The 17,190-nt window shown below is 40.0% G+C and overlaps 1 protein-coding gene and 1 pseudogene across 3 annotated transcripts in view; one reads left to right on the plus strand and one right to left on the minus strand.

The window, feature by feature from the left end:
* The window catches only part of AKAP6 (A-kinase anchoring protein 6), a 520,466-nt gene extending 515,132 nt beyond the window's left edge, over window positions 1-5,334 (minus strand). Inside the window, exons 1-2 of one of the 3 annotated variants that reach the window (XM_055130131.1) lie at window positions 5,145-5,334; window positions 3,267-3,287 (exon numbers count right to left, since the gene is read on the minus strand). The gene's annotated coding sequence lies outside the window, so the exon portion shown is untranslated. The remainder of the gene's footprint in view (window positions 1-3,266; window positions 3,288-5,144) is intronic. The other 2 variants (XM_055130130.1, XM_004612112.2) reach the window with 2 other exon arrangements.
* LOC129403315 (uncharacterized) overlaps window positions 1-17,190 on the plus strand; it is a 637,601-nt pseudogene that overhangs the window by 594,746 nt on the left and 25,665 nt on the right.

Consider the following 17,190-nt stretch of genomic DNA (forward strand, 5'->3'; position numbering starts at 1 on the left):
TTGTATGTGTATATGTGTTTGTGTGTGTGTTTGTGTAGTTTGTGTTTCTGAGAGTGTGTTTATGTGTTTGTGTGTGTGTTTCTGGGTGTTTTGTGTGTTTGCATGTGTGCATGTATTTGTGTGTGTTTGGTGTGTGTGTTTATGTGTGTTTGTATGTGTGTGTTTCTGTGTATGTATGTTTGTGTGTATGTGTGTTTGTGTGTATATGCATTTATGTCTGTGTTTATATGTATATGTATGTCTGTATGTGTGTTTCTGTGTGTGTATTTGTGTGTATCTGTGTTCGTGTGTGTGTATTTATGTGTGTATGTATATGTGTTTCTGTGTGTGTTTGTTTTTAAGTGTGTTTGTGGGTGTGTCTTCAAAGATCAAGTCATTAAATATTTTAATTGCAAGTAATAGAGAACTGGAGTGATAGAACAGCGGGTAGGGCATTTGCCTTGCATGCAGCCGACCCGGGTTCTATTACTCCGTCTCTCTCAGAGAGCCCGGCAAGCTACCAAGAGTGTCCTGCCCGCACGGCAGAGCCTGGCAAGCTACCCGTGGCATATTCGATATGCCAAAAACAGTAACAATAAGTCTCACAATGAAGTCGTTACTGGTGTCCGCTTGAGCAAATAGATGAACAACGGGATGACAGTGCTGCATTCCTACATTAGTTTGTGTCAATTGAGGTAAATGATTATTTTTATTGATTATAACTGTACTTTTCAGAATAATTTATACCAACAAAATGTAAATTGCCACTATTGCTTTGTCCATATCTAGCAAAATTATAATTAAAACTGAAGCATAAACAAAGCAATTATTTGGTGTAATGATTTTACCTCCACATGTAGTCAATGTATGTAAAAGTAACCACACACACACACACACACACACACACACACACACACACGCAGAGGTACTGCTGTTTTATCTTTTAAGTTAGTATGAGTAATAGAAGTAAACAGAAATAGTATCACAATACCAAAGATAACAAATTATTCAAACTTATACAAATATACTATTTTTGTTCTTCTCTCTAAAGTATAATAGGTAAGAGGTTTTGAATCTGTCTTATTCACTGTTATGTTCCCTGACAATGCCTGATGCCTAGTAGACACTTAATACTTGTTGAAATTGCTTGAATCTGTATGATCAAAACAATTTATTTTTGTTTTGCTTTGTGTTGTGTGGTTCTGGATGTTTGGGCCACACCTAGTGGTGCTCAGGGTTTACTCCTGGCTCTGAGCTCAGGGATCACCCTGGCAGGCTCTGAGGACCATATGAGGTGCCAGGGATCAAACCTGGGTAGGCTGCATTTGTCCATTGATTCGAAAATTGAAAAAAGGAGTAAATGAGAGGTATATACCAGGAAGAGTAACTTCCCTGATATCACTGGTCCTTTTATTATTAGATTCTAACTCCTATAGTCACTGCATCTAGAAACTCCAATGAAGATATCGTTCTGAGTCTCCTATTCCTGTAGCTCATGTAGTCATAATGTTGGGCCTCCTTGAGATAGCTGGGACAGTGATTAAATTCTTCCGAGAATTTAGAAAACACTAAGAGCTTTGTGGAGCAATATTTCTAAGCACTCACTATACCAGAATCAATAACAATATGCTATCAGTATGTGCATTAGTCTCAGTCAAACAAAGAACAGCTCTTAAAGTCCAATAAAGATGCAGGATAGCTGGGGAATGGGCACAATGATGCAGAGATGACTGTGTCAGCTCTCTCCGAAACACAAAGTTTCCAGGATGTGGCACAAGAGAATCACATTTAGACTTCATCAGAGATAGGCAGTGTTAAGATTCAGTCACTAACACAGTCAGCAAAATTTTGTCTCTATCTTTAAGATCCAAGAGATGGATTCATAGTATACTTTCCTGACTGTTACCAAAAAAAAAGTTTCTTCTTGTATTCCTTGTATGTCTATGTCTGGTGCCAGAGAATGTAAATACATTAAAGTTAGCAAAGTACTATTTATGAAACTGATAACACAGGTGCAACAATTCTGAATCATTACTGACTCAGGTAAGAGAGAAGTTACAGCTCTATCATGCCCACACTCATTTGTGTAACATTTCCTCATATCCTGCTAGAAAGATATGCCACTTATGCTAGTGGCAAAAGATCTGAGAATCAATTTACATAACTTGAATCTTGAGGATCAGAAATTCTGCCCAAGATTATGACCAAGAACATGCTCATTCCTGCAGTAGAACTGATCACGGGATTTCATTCTATATATCCAATTAGAATAAAAGGCAGTAAGGTGAATGTGATATAATGATGATGACTAATCTCTACAGTTTGCAGTTAAGATATCATAAAAACTAAGATGACTATGAGTAAATATGTGAGCATCATAGTCAAATCACGTTGGTTCAAATTCTGGATGCGATCATTTATTAACTGTATGACCTGTAGTTGCTGGTGTGATCATTAGAGCTGGGGAGATCATACAGCAAGTAGGGTGCTAGCCTTGTTAGCCTTGTATGGGGGCTGACCTGTGTTTGATTCTCAGCACCCTACATGGCCCCCAACCCCTTCTAAGAAATGATCCCTGAGTCTAGAGGAAGGAATAAGCCCTAAGCACTGCTGGGTGTGGCCCCAAAATAAAAATATAATCAATATTTGTATCACTCCAACCATGGCCTACTTATTCATAAGATTTAATTTCTATCTTTTTAATTCAGTTTTTTAATCCATAATGTAAAACATGGAAGAGGTAAGCTTCTGAGAGGCTTCTAAGTTTGGCCACATTGTCAACAGGACCATGTTCTTTCACTCATCACCATGAAACAAAATTCTTTAAATTCTAGAAAGTATTAGTGACACACCAGCAAATGCAATCATAGAGCAACCTCTCCCTTCCCCATACACACATACGTACCCTCTCTACCCCGTGGGAATATATTAAAACTAAAGCAACTGAAATAGCCTTAACCAGTAATTAAGACATGCAGCAAGTCAGGCTGTGGCCTTCTGCAAAGAAATCCACTGCCTGGGTGACAGCTCCCATTACCAGAGCTTTGTTCTCCTGAAGCCAAAAGAACACAAAGCACTAAGTTGAGAAACTGTACACATATTGTGAACATTTGTGGGGCTCGGGGTGATCACCGGCTTCTCTGCGCAGGAAGCCAATGCCACCAGAGAACTGCGTCAGACCACATGTACCAGCACCTTCCCACCCTCCTCCAACTATGACTCCACTTTTTCTAATACTGCCCTTAAAGGATCTGGCTTCTGCAACTTCCAGTAACAGTATAACTCACCCTGGATGAAGCTTCTGGGAACTATTAGACAAAAGAAATGAAAATTTAGCAAACAGAAAATTCAATAAAATACTGCCTTTTATTATTACTACTCCCAACAATTCACGTGACCTAACAAGCCTTTTTTTCATTGCTTTCACTTGGAAACATTACTTTAAAGCTTTCTAATGGGAACTGAATTTCCCTAGATTCATAATCCAGCCAGTAGACACACCTTCCCTTCCCCCACCACCATCTAGCAACTCCTCCCTGTCACCTTAGAGCTTCTGACTTAGCTGTGTTCACACCCAGAAGTCCCAACAGAGCTTTCTCCTCACATTATATGACATAGAAAAGCAGGCGATGAACAATTTATGCTCCTAAATGCTAGCAATAAAGCCAGGTTGAACTGACCTCTCCCCTCCCTTCCAACTGCGTGTCAGCCATATGAGCTTAAAGGACTGAGAGTAGCATGTGTGTGATGTATATAAACAAACTAATTAAAATCTGAGGTCTTTCATTCCAGCCAGTGCCTAATGGGACCAATATGCTCAACTGTGCAAAAATAATCACTTCAAGCTGGCTAGAGGTATTGCTTTACCGGCTTCCTCTGATACATCTCTTTCAGACTCAATAAAGCTCCTAAAAAAAATCAACAACTCACGGTTTGCCATCCTTTCCGGTAAGACATTTCAAATAAAAACTATCAACTCAGCAGCACGGAGCCAAAAGACCACTCCCTGATTACAAGTGGACATATTGATCAATTGAACTGACATGTGCCTCCTCCTTTCTCTCCCTCAGTAGCAATCAGAGCACCAGGGAAATCCATTTCATTTCCAAAACAAAAGGCAACACACTGCACCTTTTCTGATGCTGTCAAGCCACATTTCTGGATGATGATGATGATGATGATGATGATGATGATGATGATGATGATGATGATGATGATGATGGTAATAATAATATTATGCTATGGACAGAGCTAAGAGTTGAAATGAAAATGGACACATGTTTATCTGAGTTTCAGAAATGGGGTTATGACGGAGCACAGAAATCTGTAGCCGAGGACCATATTTATTCGTTGTATCAAATTCCAGTTAAAGTTAAGCAAAATATTACAAGATGCCTGCCACTGCCACTTCTGGAGCCTCTCCTCAGGGTTACCCTTTGCTGAACTGCCGCAGAGAGGAGACTTGTTACAAGTCAGCAGCAAACAACTCCAGCTATTTTAAAGACTAGCTAAAGATGGAAAAACATCGTGGCAGTCCAGCTGCTATAAAGGACAAGGACTGAAGAACTACCATATAAATCAAAAAGACTCAAGTAATTTCATTTGCTTTGGTCTTTATATATTTTCAACAAATTGTCTTAAGTATGTAAATAATTCCCTTTCACATCAGGATATATTAGATGCTTATTCAGCATTCATCCCCTCTGCTGAAGAAACTGAAACCCAACCGAGGTAAATACTGAATTTCATACTGCAAATCACAAAATATTTTATAAATCTAAGCGCAAATAGAGAAACAAATACCTCTGCCCCATAAAAAATATTTATCATCATAGTGTTTACATATTATGAACTACTCCTTTTAGAGGCTGTGTTGAATTCTGCCATAGGAAATTACCTTATGTTTATTTAAAAAAAATTCTACAAGAACACAAAAAAAAATAACAACTAGAGAAACAGCAAGAATAATTCTACATATTTTTATTCTTCTATGACTCTTATAGGCCTTTGTCTTAACCCAGCAGACTGAAAAACAGATTTAGGTAAAACAGCCCTCCTTTCCCTAGTCCATTTCAAGCAGACAACACTCCCCCACCTCCGCCTTAGCAGACATCGACTAACCGGCAAACAGCCATGCAATTAAGGCCCAGACATTTAACACTCACCATCTCCTGCTCCCACCGTCTTCTTTTGATGTTTACAGCACATCTGTAGGATGCAATACTAGAAGATGCCTTGTTTGACCTGCTGCATGATGCTGTGACATCAGTTCAGATGATGCAGCTCATTATGGGAAAGACTGCTGTTGCTATGGCAACTGGGATGTGCTAGGAATCCTTGCTGCATTTCCAGTGGAGCCTGAGACAATACGGAAGCGCTGTAAGGAACAGACGATATGCAAAATTTAGACCAAAGGAGGAGGATCTCTGATTTTATCCACCGATTTAAAAGGGAATTTCTAAACTAAAGGCACTTTGGAAAAAAATTAAAATGACCTCCTACTTTGTCGTTACATGTTTAGAAAAGATGGAGAGGGTGTGTATTTACTATTAAGCAAATAAAATTCAAAATGTACAATGCACAATTCGACCACTTTTTCCTCTCTGTACAGAATTATGATACTTTTTAAAAAGTTAATAAAAAGAATTTTTGCTCATCTACCAAAGACCAAAATTACAAAGCAAAATTTTTTTAAAAATTAAAGATAGAATAGAAACAACTAAAAAGTAAATAGGTTCTTGTTTTCAAAACACAGGCAAACTCCTACAGGCTTAAATTGTCCAAAGACAGGCAAACTTCCACCAACAAAGTCTGCCCTAATCATTTCCTCTGAAGAACACCAACCCACAGAATCGTCTAATGCAGAGTAGTTCCAACTCTCACTTGATCACCTAATAGGCAGGTGGAAGGAGATTTAGAATCTGGGAGGGGTGGGGGAGGATGCAGAAGAACATCCCATACTACCATTAGTGTCTAGGTCTCTTTTCTTTGGCCTATAGAGAACATCTCCCACTCGTAAATAAAATTTAAGAGGGTCTTTCTAAAACCAAACTAGAGGTTGGAACAAGTGGCAAATATACTAGAAACTTGCTGGAAGGGCAACATTCCCAAAATACTGGGGTTCTGTTCTGCTTTCCTTTCTTTGAAAGCAGGAAGAAATTGCTCATGCACATGCTACATCCACCTTTAACCTCCCCCCCACACCACCCGCAAAAAAAAAAAAAAATGCTAGGATTGTTTGAAAAGTTCAAACAATTTAAACAAGGCACAGTGAGGTATTTCTCCATTTGGCTAAAAAAAAAAATTTACAGCAATTAATTTCATTCTAGCCCTAAACAAAGATGAACATTGTAGGAAAAGAAAGAACTGGGGAACAGACAGAGCAGCTCTCTCTGGCATATTTAATATTTGCAGATCCACAGAGACAGATAATCAAGCTGATCTACATCCTTTCTACCTTCACATCTCTGGGAGGAAATGCAAAATCTAAAGAGATGATTATGTTGTCCCCTCCCACTGTGCCCTTAAATGGTACTGATAACCAACAATGGGGCAGAATGGGGGTGGAATGGCAGAAGGAATTCAGGCAGTGCCTTGGAAAATAGGGGTTGATCAAATGCCTGGAAGGTGCCAAGACACAAGCAGGGTGCACCATCAGCTGTGCACAGAGCATTTGTGACCTGGATAGTGGCAGGTCCCAGATCAGGCCGCCCAAGATGTGCCAAAGTAGCATACTAATTATTTGGGAATAAAGAAACAGACAGTGAATGAGTGATACCCCAAACCTCCCTTTCTTTGTAAAGCAGGCATGTTTTTCTGGCCCCCCCTCTCTTTTCTGTTCCCTGTGAAAGCAAGAAATAAATCTATGTGAAAGTTACCCTCCCTGCACAGAGACAGGGAGAGACCCTTATTGTCAGTGAGAGAGATGGAAAGTTGCATTATAAAAACTGCTTAGGACTGAGGATATAGGTCACGGATGCCTCACTTTTATGAGGTCATGCCTAATTCCTGATACCACCCCCTCCCGTCCCCCAAAACAGCATATCTGCTTGTCTCACTAAATTCACTGTCCAAACAAAAAAATTTCAACAATTTCTTTGTTCTCCTCTATAGACTCATTGCTTCTCTGTCCAAAAATTATATAAAATAAGTGCTTTAGTCATTCACCCATGTCTTATACAACTCCATACACATGAAATTAAATCTGTCATTTATCTTGTCATGTCAATTTATGTTGAGTCAGCCAAAGGAGCCAAAAGACGAGAGAGGGAAAGCTTCTGAAATTTCTCCCAACAGTCAAAAGTCAGGATTATTTTTCCTTCACCTAAAGAGGAAGTAGGAGATGAAAATCAAAAGATGGATCTCTGCCCAGGCATGATCTTGGTCAAGGACAGAGCCTCACTACAGTATTTTAGATAAGAATGCAACTGGGGAAAGGAACAGACATAACTCCTGTGCATCAGGAGCACTGGACTAAGATTCAGGAAACAATTTCTTTTTCTTCCAGTGAGCACATGTCACATCAGGCCAATCAATTAATGTCTCTAGGCCTCAACTCTTTTGATCTGCAAAAAACGATGAACTGAGCTAATAACCATGATTCTAAGTTCCTTTATTGGCAGTGAACGTTTTCTTCTCATGACAGACCAGAGCTGGTCTAACCAGGAGAGATAAGATAAGAAGAGATAAGAAGCCCAGAGCCAAGACTAATAAACTGTCTCAATCCCCAACCCTCCCTTCATCATGGTCCCTAGTAGACAGATCTGAAGAGTCCCTCAGATTCTAGAGAAAAAGTGAAAGTCACAGGTCTAGAAGAGAGATCCCAAATGTAGTTGGTCTAACTCCTCCTTTTCAGAAAAAAAAAAATTACTCAGTGACCCCCTGGAAATCAACCTATATAAGTAAATAAATAGAAAGTGCTTCTCAATTATACCCAAGGCTACTACTACCCTCCTGAATCATTCCCATGGCCCCCTCATGGAATGGGGGCATTGCTGTCCACTTTGGGAAGCACTGGGTTTGAATAAGAGCATCAGTCTCACCAAAGCTAATGCCCATGTTCTAGAGAAAGAACAAACCAGGGACAATCAGGTCTCAGAATGAGATGAAACTTGTGGGCCTAGGTATAATTCTTACGCAGAGAGCTTTACTTGCAGTTATGAGGCTAAGATTTCCATTCCCAGCAGGTACTACCCAACACCAAGTGTAATCACGGCAACAGTGCAATTTGTGACTCCCAACACCACAAGATGTACAGTATCTAGCACAGTACAATCATGTGCATGTACTGCAACCAAAGAATACACAAGCACAACTAAAGTATGCGGCACTCCTCAAGTACTGCCACTAAAGTATGTGAGCCCTGATCACAGTGACAACAAAGGGAAGGTAGGAGAAAAGAATGAGAAGAATCTTGTCAACGCCCTGTGTCAGTTGTTTGATGGAATGAGATGGATAGTCGGCTCATCAAAGGTAGGGTCTGGTCAGCTTTTAATAAACTCCATGTGGCTGAAAAATAGGCTCACAAAGTGCCCCCAGCTGGCTAGAAGAAAGACCCAAAGGAAGTTAATGGAATTCTACATCCAAGTACACTCCTCAGACACCACTAAGCATGCTCCAACACCAGCTGGATGTCCAACAGTGTAACTCAATTCTGCCTCTGTCTACTCGCAGATGATTTTAGAACCCACAGGTTAGGAGGCCAGTCCTAATTTCACCCCTAATTTCAGACAGGCTTTCACCCAGGCTTCTGACCAATCAGACCTCACATGAAAGTGCTAATAACCTCTTCCTTGGCATCCATTAAATTTCTAGAGCAGCTCCCAGAGCTCAGGGCAAAAAAAAAAAGAAACTACACTTTCTAGATTATCAGCTTATTATAAAAGGATAAAAATGGCATGGAGGGCTAAACTCCATCCCTCTGATTTCATAAGACAGTTTCATTATACAAATCACTAAATCGCTGGTAATAGGTTCACCCTCCAGCCCTCTCTACTCCTGGAGGGAGACCAAGGAGTGGAACTGAAAGTTCCAATCTTCCGATCACAGGGCTGGTTCCCCTGACTAGTCCCCAACCATAAGTGACATAAGGTCATTGTAAAAGTCACCTTTTAAACATTTCTCTCACAGCTTAAAAATATTCAAAGGTTTTAAAAGCTATGTGCTTGAGAGACAAAGAAATATATAATGTATTTATTGTTATAAGTCACAGCATAGCACAAATAATAGTGTTTTCTTTCCTTGTGAATGATGCTCAAGTAATCCACATTGTAGTAAGAAAGGGCTTCCCAGTGACCTTTCTTACTACTTCCCATGTCTATCCCACCCTTGTTTTAAGTATCACATGCAATGATGTGTTTCTATATCTGTATTTGAGCAATTGGAGATCAAAATCATTATAGAAATGAAGGATAACAGACATACTCTCTCTGATAATCCACTGACCCACATGGAACTGCAATGAGTGAAAATATTTTCACTATAAAATTACTGATATGTGAGGAAGTTTGTTATCGATAAATTATTTAGCCAAAGATAAAATTAGAATATAAATTTTCTAAAATATGAAAGAAAAACATTTTCATTTTGAACATTGATGTTAAGATGAGTAATGGTTTTATAACATTAATGTTAAAGAAAGGTCTCCTTAGTATAGACCTCAGAACCTTGGATCTGTCAAAAAATACTGAGAATCTCCCACATGAAGAATATAGTCTTCCGAACTTAATAACATAAAACTTTTTTATTTTATTGAATCACTGTGAGATAGTTGCAAGCTTTCATGTTTGGGTTACAATCACACAATGATCAAACATCCATCTCTCCACCAGTGCACATTCCCCACCACCAATATCCCCGGTATACCCCCCCTTTCCCACCCTCCCCCTGCCTCTATGGCAGACATAATTCCCATACTCTCTCGCTACTTTGGGGCATTATGGCTTGCAACACTGAGAGATCATCATGTACTGTCCATTATCTACTTTCAGCACACATCTCCCATTGCAACTGATTCCTCCAGCCATCATTTTCTTAGTGATCCCTTCTCTATTCCATCTGCCTTCTCCCCTCCGCTCATGAAGCAGGCTTCCAACTATGGGGCAATCCTCCTGGCCCTTGTATCTACTGTCCTTGGGTGTCATCCTCATAACATAAAATGTTTTTATAAACTAACATTCCACTGGTATCCACAGTATAGGAAGCATGACAACTCTGGTCTAGAACTCCCCTAAATCCCTCATTCAGTCTAGACACTAGAAGAAGAAAAGATAAAAACTCATTTCCAGTACAACTCAATCCACCCCATTCTTTCTCCACCATCTTGAACTGACCAGATAGAAATATGGTGATTTATATAAATGTTTCCTCTTACTCATTTTCCTTCCCATATTAGCAGTTGCATAATCTTACCATCTCAGAACACCTGAGTATTCTTTTCAAATCATTAACTTATAACGTTCACAAACATGTCTGTATTTTAGGGATTTAAAAAATCTTTTTTTTTTTGCTTTTTGGGTCACACCCGGCAATGCACAGGGGTTACTCTTGGCTCTGCACTCAGGAATCACCCCTGGCGGTGCTCAGGGGACCATATGGGATGCTGGGAATCAAACCCGGGCCGGCCGCTTGCAAGGCAAATGCCCTACCCACTGTGCTATTGCTCCAGCCCCTGGATTTTAAAAAATCTTAAAATAATTATTAAAATGTGACCGGCCTGCATTTCTGAGAGCACCATTTATCAACTAGGAGCATATGGACCCCAGAAGATATTTTAAAGTGGGCCAGAATATTTGAAGGGTCCAAAGGTAAAGTGACATAAATGGGGTCCAGAGGATGAGTCTAGGGAGGCTACCAACAGGGCAGGGAGGCCTCAAGAAAGAAATAAAATCAGAAGCAGAAAACATCAGGAAAAAAATTAAGGAACCCTGTCTTAGAGTATGATCTGAAAATTTCTAGATCTAAAGAACATTAAATCTAAAGAAACTATTAGTGAACAACTAAAAGTTACACAGGGAATTCTATCTAATTTTACAGGAAAGCCTGAGTAACCTGGCTAAGAACATTCCTGATATATTTCTTGTTCACAACAAGTCTAAATAAACATTCCTAATGGTGCATAGCTTGATGGTACATAGCATTCACTGAGTCAGGCTATACTGAGGTTTCACCATCCTTAGGGCTGTTGGTATTCATTCAGCAATTAAGGAGAAAAGAAGAAAGACACACATGGAGAGTTTGCAAGTAGATCTAGAACTTTTCTTCTTCACATCACCCTCAAATGGCTAGAATCCACTCAAATATTCATGTATACTGCGATAGAAATTGAGAAATAAGTTCTAGCTCTATGCTCCCCAAGGAAATAAAAACTGGTGTCCTACCCAGCTACACAGCCTCTGCCCCATCAGGAAATCAGTCTTTTTCTAAGGCCGAATTTTACATGTGTTTTCTGAAGTTAAACTGGATACTCAGAGACACAAATGTTCTCACAGCCAAAAGAGGCATGCACGGTGCTAGAGGCAGCCAACAGGGCAGTATCCATCCACTCTTCTGCAGGGGCTGGACCCAATCCATGCAACAGCCCACACTGGATCTGGGAGTTATTCTACCTATTTCCTCAGCAATAGCTCAAGAACAATGAAAGAGAATACTTTCATCTTTCAGGTAAATTCAAGAGCACCCAGGCTTAAAGCATCATCCTTCAGAGGAGCCATTATCTTTCCAACATGTCATAAGCAAAACTTCCAGGATGCCCACAGATGCAACCAAGTCAATAAGTATGGTTTCCTCTCAGGATTTACAATGATCTCAATACAAGAAGTACTCACCCCTCATTACTCACTTGATACAAGTTGACTTCATAATGGCAGCTTTTGGAATACACATCCTCAAACCACATGCCCTAATAACCAGGAGACCCTACTTTTGTAGGCAAAGTGGGTGTTACCAGGGCCATTTCTGCAAGTGAGGTTTTAGCAAGGGCAGCTTTGACTACATAAAACTCGAGCAGTGATAGCTCTGTTTCAATTCTGAGAGGTCTTGTCTATCCAAAAGTCTTGACATGTAGCTTAATCTCAGTGTAAGTATACATGGGCATGTTTACCAACTGGGGTACTTGGTCATACCTAGAACACAGCCCTCATACCTCAGTGCCTCCTGGGTGAGTTTGTTCTTTACCCAGGCTAAAGATGACTTTTTTCACTTTTTTCTTCTTTTTTTTTTTTTTTTTTTTTTTTTTTTGCTTTTTGGGTCACACCTGGCAATGCACAGGGGTTACTCCTGGCTCTGCACTCAGGAATTACCCCTGGCTGCGCTCAGGGGACCATATGAGATGCTGGGATTCTAACCCGGGTCGGCTGCATGCAAGGCAAACGCCCTACCCGCTGTGCTATCGCTCCAGCCCCCACTTTTTTCTTCTTATATTACTTATCAAACCCCTGTGTCCCCAGGATGGACAGTCTTAAATCAACAATAGAAGAAAATTGCTCTTCTACCAGAAACACCAACTGTAGATTGCAAAATGATGGGAAATGAACAGCTACAATATTTGTGGTTACATGTATTTTTCAAAGGCCCCCAAAGTTATTTCAGTAACCAGTCAAGACTGAGAACCACTGAACTAAATAAATTCATACCTGCTTACTTAAAACTTTTTCCCCTTAGATGTTCTTCACAGCAGAGCCTGGCAAGCTACTCATGGCATATTCAATACGCCAAAAACAGTAACAACAAGTCTCACCATGGAGACATTACTGGTGCCCGCTTGAGCAAATTGATGAACAGGCAACAGTTACAGTGCTAGATGTTCTTACCTATTCAATCTAGCTGCCACAGAGACAAAGCATGCTGGATTTTTCCTTTCATATCCTAGTGCAAACCAATGAAACTAACTTTGCTGCACTGGGTGAAATATATCTATATTCAATAGAAGTGTGAAGAATCACTACAAACTTCCACTTACTAGAACAAGAACTTGACTTTTTCCATTAAGGATGGCATATTTGTATTAATCTACACTTTGCTTATTTACTTGGCTTACAGAAGAGGAGAAGGAATGTGCAAGGTGAGAGAAACAGATAAAGGCAATAATGCCTTTAAAAGGGCTCAATTTGGGAGAAGGCTGTAGGGGGTACCAAAGAATGTGAAGTTCTACCATTTAAAATAGACAAAGGCATACCCTAAACGTTCTGCTAACACTTCCTTCTTAGAAATTGCTCTACTCTGATTTTTTGTATTGTATCTAAAAGCTATGATTTAAATATGTACTCTTAGCTTAAGTTGCTAAAGAGGCATATATATATATATATATGTGTGTGTGTGTGTGTGTGTGTGTGTACATATAGAGAGAGAGCCTTTAAGTATTTTTGTCCAATATGAGTTACTTTTGTATGAAACAAATAAAAGAGAAAAATTAAGTAATAACTATTCCTATAGTAGTTACATGGCAGGCACTTGTCACTTGTCATCCCACTGCTCATCAATTTGCTCAAGTGGGCACCAGTAACATCTCCATTCATCCCTGTCTCGTGCTAGTGTAGCTCAATAGCGTCTGCTCGCTCCAGGTACATGAAAAGCCTCAATCCATTCATTCAGGGTCTTGATGAAGAAGTCTGACCATCTTGTAGGTGGGCAGCCACTCAGTCTTTTGACGTCCAGTGGAATCCAGTCGGTAACAGCTCTAGTCCAGCGGTCATCTCCAAATTGCATTACGTGTCCGGGTCCATCTGATTTTCAATGAGTTGGCAAACGAGACAGTGTCCCTGATTCTGGATCGTCAATGGAGGTTGGAACTCCGGATTCCTTCTCTCACTTGAGTGAAATGTGATATTCCAAGCATAGCTCTTTCAATTCCTCTTTGGGAGACCCAAATAGTATTCTTACCCTGTTTTCGCAGGGTCCAGGTACCTGTGACATATATTAGTGCAGGAAGAATAGTGGAGTCGAAAAAACGTGCCTGGAGCTGGAGGCTCTTTGTCCTCTTAACAACTTCTTCGACACTCTTGAAGGCGTTCCACACCGCTCTCTTCCTCCTGTGCAGCTCAAGTGCCAGGTCGTTCGTCATCTTGAGTTCTCGACCTAGGTACACATAACTGCTGCATTCAAAGATTTTTGTTCCATTGAGAGCAAATGGAACGTCAGGAACTAGTCCATTTCTCATGAACATTGTCTTGGTGAGATTCAGCAGTCTGACCTTTCCACACTCATGGTCAAAGTTGGCCAGCATTCGTGTCGTTTGGCTAATGTTTTGTGTTATTAGAACAATGTGTCAGCGAAACAGAAGTGGTAGAGTTGCCGAATGTCTATCTTCACTCCCATTCCTTCCCATTCCAGTCGTCGCATGATGTTCTCTAGGGTGGCACTGAAGAGTTTTGGTGAAACGGGATTGCCCTGCCAAACCCCTTTCTTTACGTCGATGATTACTTCCTTGTAGAATGGTGTGATCCTGGTGGTGAATTCATAATACAGCTCACGGGGGATCCTGATGTACTGAGTTTGAACGCCTTGTTTGGCTAGGGATTTGATGACCGCTTCAGTCTCAACAGAATCAAAGGCCTTCATTACATCAATGGATGGCAGGCACTTAGGGTAATTATTGACTTAGTTCATCTATACTTTTTATTTTTATTTATTTATTGGTCACACTAACAGTACACAGAGCTACTCCTGGCTTATGATCGGGGCCATTCCTGGCAGTGCCAGGGATCAAACCAGGGTCAGTCACAAAAGAAGGTAAATGCTTTAACACCTATACTATCTCTCTGTCCTCTTATTTCTTATTTAAAGAATCCTGTGTGGGCTGGAGAGACGGATCAATGGGCTAGAATACATGCTTAACATTCAGAAGGCTTGAGTTCTATCCCAAGTATCAGGGATCTATCCCAGGTATCTTAATCCAGGTATTACATGGATTAAGCACAACCAGGATCAACTCCTAAGCACTGAGCCAGAAGTTCCCCTGGAGCACCACAAGATGTGTTCCTCAAAATAAATTAATACAGGACTCTGGAAGAAAGGCACTAATTATTAATTTTTAGATAAGGAATAGAATTGCCTCTGGCTGCTCTAATAGCAGAGAAAGGTCAAGAACCAGGTCAGTAGTACAGTCTGCACCCTTAAACACAAGACATAAGATATAATCCCTGAAATGTTTATATTTTCCCCTGAAACAGATTTTCTTAACACATTCTCCTAATATCTTGTCTTTACACCTCGGATCCCACAGCAACCCAGAATGCATCCCACAATGAAGGCAGGGCATACTCTACCACAGAACATCAGTCAACCACTTACAGATCACAGACGGAGACTGGCCCTTAAATAGTTTCCCATGATGAATCATTTAGGAGGTCACCACATACAACTATATAGCCAAAGGAAATTTTGCTGGCAAAATCTGATGCCCCTAGAAATGGTAGGAAATTCTCAATAAATTGTTGATCAAAGAAATACTTTGCTATACTGCTCAGTGGGCACAGTTGCTACCCAAAGTATATGGTATGGCAGGAATACAAGGAATCATAATCTCAGTAATTGCTACAATTTTTGTCCCTCTGGCCCAATTTTCAGGTGTTGGGCCTACACTAATGTGCATGGTTGCTTTATAAAGGCAGAGTAGTAAAACACTGTTTTTTCCATTGAGAATCATAGCATGAACTGGGGATTTGGAGATCTAGCAACAATCCTGGTAACTAGCTCTGAGAGTCATTCATATTTTCTGTTTCATGGTAATTTTGTTGTTGTTGTTTTTCACACTATGTCCTACCATTGCTAAGGGCTATTGTGAAATCCTCTGAGATATTAAAAAGGTGATTTTCTTGTCCAAAGACTATAGAACAGCAGAGTGAAAATGACATAGGTGTTTGAGCAGAACTCTGTCCTTCACTAGCTATATGATCATGGGCAAGTTACTTACCCTCTCAGAACATTATCTCATCTATTAAAACGGATTAACAGTACAACCTATGTCTTAGAAACATGAAGATAATTACATGGATTAAGAATTGTAAAGTATCTAGTAAAAATTGGTGTAAAATCAGTATGAAACTATTACTATGGACAATAGAAATGAGGGCCAGGAGGACTGGTCCATGATTGGAAGCTTATCACAAGTGCAGGGGAAGGGAGAGAGGGCAGTTACATAGAGAATTAACCACTATAACAATGACAATTGGAAATGACACTCTGGACAAGAGTGCTTAAAGTAAGTAAAGAGATACGAATGATAACCTAACAGTACCTGTACTTCAAACAATAATGACCAGAGAGAGGAGGAGAGACAGACAGACAGACAGAGACAGAAAGAGAAAGAGAGAAGGGAAAAGAAATGTGTCTGCCATAGAGGCAGACTAGGGTAGGGCTAGACGGAGGGGTAGAAGGAAGGAAATCAGGGACACAGATAGTGGGAAATGTACACTGGTGAAGGGATGGGTGTCAGAACATTATATGACTGAAACCCAATCATGGACAATTTTGCAACGATTTATCTCATAGTGATTTTTAAAAAAATAGTTGAAAGGAAAAAAATATTTTTATCTAAATTTTTTTTTGCATCACACCGGCTCTGCACTCAGGAATTACCCCGACGATGCTCAGGGATGCCCAAACCCACTGTGCTATTGCTCCAGACCCCCTAAATTTTAATTTTTATCTAAAATGAGTTAGTGTGCTTATGTGCCACCCATTATTTCTCAAGTTGGTCATATGTAGAATAAAAATATCTTAAAGACTTGTATAATGAATTTTAATAGGTATCTAGCCTGAGCAGGGACTAGAGTGACCTGATTAGTGACTAACAGTGGCATCAGAAGGAACAGTACTAGTTGATGCAAAGCATCAGCTCTAATCATGGCAGAACCACAGGTAACAGTATATTAGCAGTAACAACAGTAGTCAGGAGCAATAGTAACAATAGTAATAAATGTGATACTAATCTCTTCGAACAGTATTTTTCAGCAGAACCATATAGCACACTATAGGCTCCCAGGATTTCCATGGGAATGACAGGTAAAAGTCTCTCACAAGTAGAGGACCACAGCATGAGATAGGTAAGCACAATTAAAACAAGGTCAGAAGGGGACCACAGTCAGAAAAAGAGAAATATTGCTTTAAAATACTATGAATAACCCATTTATATAACAGGAAGGTAAAATTTACCATGCAAATGCATATTGGTCTTATAGACATTAAAAATTGGGTAATTTTGCAAATAAGGAA

The sequence above is a fragment of the Sorex araneus genome, chromosome 3 (genome assembly GCF_027595985.1).
Source record: "Sorex araneus isolate mSorAra2 chromosome 3, mSorAra2.pri, whole genome shotgun sequence".
In the NCBI taxonomy this organism is placed as follows: domain Eukaryota; kingdom Metazoa; phylum Chordata; class Mammalia; order Eulipotyphla; family Soricidae; genus Sorex; species Sorex araneus.